Source organism: Labrus bergylta, chromosome 2 (assembly GCF_963930695.1).
Source record: "Labrus bergylta chromosome 2, fLabBer1.1, whole genome shotgun sequence".
NCBI lineage: Eukaryota > Metazoa > Chordata > Actinopteri > Labriformes > Labridae > Labrus > Labrus bergylta.
In genome coordinates, this window is record NC_089196.1 from 2,509,621 (window position 1) to 2,513,799 (window position 4,179).

A 4,179-nucleotide genomic window follows, 5' to 3' on the forward strand; every position below is an offset into this window, starting at 1 on the left:
TTCAAAGATTTGAATGAGTACAACACATAGGAAGAAATTATCTGTAATATTCATCATGTTGAGTCTGTCACAGTTATTTTATGAGCACCATGCTGATGTTACTGCTGTGGTAAAAACCTAAAAAAAATTGTGACTGAATAAATACAGTATTTTACACATTTTACTGACATACAGTTTACTAATGTTTTCATGCAAGAGAGAAGACCATACGGGCTGTACAAGATATTGCAACATTGAAAGTCAAAGTGCAGCTAAAAATTTCAAGATTTATTTTCTAACTTCATAGCTGCAACTCTGTATACAGTGCACACAAACAATTGTATTGTTATTTGCACATGTATTCTCCAGGTAGCCAACAGGAGCGTTGCTGTGGGAAGCACAGCATCCTGAGTTCTTCTGCTCTTCTCGTCTACTCCACTCAAGTGGAAAACTGCATCACCTGACAGCCCACCTACAAAACACCCTCTCTTGGAGTTTCTGTTACAACAGTTCCAACTTTGCAGATCCTGATGACACCACCTACCTCCCCAGTATTTCTGAACTTGTTGACACCATCACTGAACAGTTAGTTCACTTTGTTTGTTAGATATTTGTAGATATTGGAAAAAAAGAACTAATGGGTTAATTTATTCCATTAATTTGCCTGTCATGACTGAAATTTCTCTGCCATGTAATTGAAGTATGAACGTAACATATTAGGACTTTTTCCCTTTCTCAACAGAGCACCATCCAAGGCAGTGCAGGACATGCTGAAGTACTTAGTGTATGAGGACTTTTTAAAATCTACCCCACCTGCTCCAGACTGTGAAGTTGACATGTTTGTTAAAGGAACATTCCTCTCTGTAACACAGAAGTGCCTCTACACATGTGTCTCTTCCTCAAGACTCACGCATCCATATTGGATTTGCAGTCTCAACCTAACTTCGGATCAACTTAGCAACAGCAGTAAGGCGGGACCGGCGGGACTTAACTCCGCCCATTCAGCTCGATGTCAGCAGTCCACTTGACAGCATAGCTAACAGCTAGGCTGCTATCATCTCCTATTCCTGCTCGTCCTGAGAAAACTCTACAAACAGTAAGTTAACATTTAACTTTTCTACAACACAGTTAAAACTAATTATATTCAACCCAAATATGTAATTAAAGTCTTAAAACTACACTTTGTTAAATATACAACTATGGTTATTAGTTATTTGTCAGAGCAGTTAGACTTTGTCAGTGTTAGCAGAGAAATACATTAACAAAGTTTTATCCATAAACTGTAAATAAATGAGACATCCAGAAGAAATCAATATTACAAAACATACAGTTCATGTTACTGTTCTGACAAAAAGAGGAATGTCTGTGTCTTATATTTACTGATGTCAACAGCGATGAGGTGAACATGACAATTGAAAAATAATTATTTAGTATTTATTATAAGATATTTGTTTTCTATTGAACCCTGTGAAGTCATGGAGTCTGTGGACAGTGTCAGCTTCACACCAAAAACTTTAAGTATTAGAAAAAATAGTGTTTAAGACTGGCATCTATTATTATGAGTTGCAGCTACCTTGTTCAATATTATTCCTGCAGATGTAGCTCATAACAAAAAAACACCCTGAGCTGTCACATGTAGTTAACTGTACATTTTGTCTTGTCTGAGGCATTAATTGAACACCTTTGTATTTCTCCTATAGACACAGTGTGGATTATTGGTGACTGGTCCATCGAGGTGCCCAGAGAGCTGCAGAGACAGAGGAAGAAACCTGAGCCTCAACAACATCTGTATTTGTTGGTTCTTCTGGGGTGGACTTCGGTTGCTTCTCTTCAACAACTCGCTGTGAGGGAGGTCTCCCCCGGATGGCCTGAGTGATGACACCCACAGGCTGAGAGCTGGAGCTGAGGCGTGTTTTAAGCCTCTTGACAAATCGTTACACCGCGCCCACCTGTCAAGCTGGTCAGCTACACGCCTTATTGTGAATAACTCTTATTCTTCATCAAATCAAAACTGATGAGTCATCAAAACATTCACCCCCCGTACAGTGTGTGTCCATCGAGACATGAGCTAATCAGATCTATTTGTTTGTTTTGTACCAAGCTGTAAACATGTTCATCTCTGCTATAAAAACAGACTTTTTTTAATGTTGTTTTTCAGATTAAATAAATATTTCTATATAAATGCACTCCTTTATGTCTACTTATGTGTATACATTTCAGATTTTAAAAGGACAAGACTAAAATGTGCATTAATGCTCAACTCAATAGCTTAGGGAAGGAAGTCTACTTTTACACAACTTTTTATTCTTCAGACATTTTTTTTTACCAAATACTAATGTAGTTCATTTCTGAAAGTGGGCTGGAACAGAGTCATGGCAAAAATATGCCCTTAAACACAGCCCCATTCTTAAATCAAGATACATGGAGAGTAAATAAGATCAATAACTTGTGAATAAAAACACAGTTAAAAATGATTTAGAAATGTAGTCTTCCCAGATCAATATCACATAATATCAACTTCTCCCATCTAAACTGGACAAAGGGTTTTAAAATGGGAAGAAAATGGTTTGATTGCAAGTTGTTTGGAGGAGATCTAGTTTTATTTGAACAGCATGAATAAAGTCTTCCAAGGTGCAAACCCTCCTCCTCCTCCTGAAGCTTGTGGAGCTCCTTCATGTACTGCTGTCTTATCTGCTGGCCATCTTCTCTCACCAGAACTTCAACTGTTGAAAAGTCATTCAGAAGAAGTTCGAGCATGTGACATGGATCCAGGAGAACATGGACTTTTAGTGAGAGGTCTTCAGGATGGCAAAGAAAGAGAGAAAATATCAGTTATTCATTAAATCATTTTTTTGTTCTCATCTATTTTTCTGTATTCATCTGTGTGTAAGAGCACATTTATAAATTCAACAGTGTACTACCCAGACAACAAAGGTACAGTATTCAGGTAATCAACATCTATTCAAAGTTAAGAAGATAAACCTTATTGTAATCATGCTGTTTTCAGCTCTCTCACTCACACAATGATATTCCACATCAAATTGTCTCAGATTTTGTGTGAGGAAGAATTAAGCAGTTTATTGTGGATAGTACTTCATCTTAACATGAAACAAATATAACCTGAATTATTTAAATCATTAACAGGTCCCAACTCTCTGTGCTTTAGTACAGAACATACAGTAACTCATTTATTATTAACATGAGCTCAGTACATGGCTGTATTCTTCAAACTATTTCTTATACTTTATATCTATGTGCTTTAAATCTTATTTTCATTCCATATGTTATTTATATTTTATATTTCTACTGCTATATTCTGTGTATGAGTTCAGTGAAAATTAATATAGTTAATATAGTTTTTTTGTTAACAGTTTGCTCAAATCTTAAGACACTACATCAACCATGTAACTTTAATGTCATCCTCTATAACCTACACAGCACATTAGGTTCAGTTTATGTTACTGACGGATAATTACTACACAAAGTTTGTTTTTTAATGTCCACATTTACGTGGAGTAAAACATTCATCATAACGTCAGAGAACCATATTTACAGTCTGTGGTTAACCACCGAGGTGAACCTTTAGCTTCTAACATCACACTAACTCACTATTTTCAACAACAACATCTTAACAGCAAACATTTCTAAACCATTGACCGTAAATAATGAGCTACACAGTTAGCCGACTGGTTTACAAGCTAACGCTAAACAAGCTAGGTCCGTAAATATAAACACATGAGTATACAGTAAATATAACACTACTATATCACTTACCGAAAAAAACTGAAGCATCAACTTCTTGGATGGTCTGTTAACCGCACAGCAAGCCGTGTATGTTGTCAAATATGTGTTAAACAAACTCTCCAAACGAAGTAAAAAAGAGGAGAAATCAGACGGATCAAGCTGTTAGCCTCCTGACCTGCTGACCTGACAGACAGATGCAGCACGCAGAGCTGTCAATCAAATCTGACACACCCAAATATGGGCATAGTCGTTTTCCTTAATAGAATAAAATCCGATGAGTTATAAAAAAATTCACCCCCCCCCCCCACAGTGTGAGGAGAAGGGGCCGTCAACTTCTCAGATATATCTCGTTTTTTGAACCAGGCTGTAAACATGTTGATTCCTGTGGTAAAAACAGGCTTTTTTTGGCTGTGGGCTTATGGCACTTCCGGCGCTTCTGCAGCCAGCCTCAAGCGG

General features: G+C 37.1%; 1 long non-coding RNA gene across 1 annotated transcript; it reads left to right on the forward strand.

The window, feature by feature from the left end:
- The first annotated feature begins 999 nt into the window (after window positions 1-999).
- Window positions 1,000-2,165, forward strand: LOC136181268 (uncharacterized). Its single transcript, XR_010667621.1, has 2 exons — window positions 1,000-1,075; window positions 1,680-2,165. It is a non-coding gene; the product is annotated as an uncharacterized lncRNA (long non-coding RNA).
- Window positions 2,166-4,179: the final 2,014 nt, after the last annotated feature.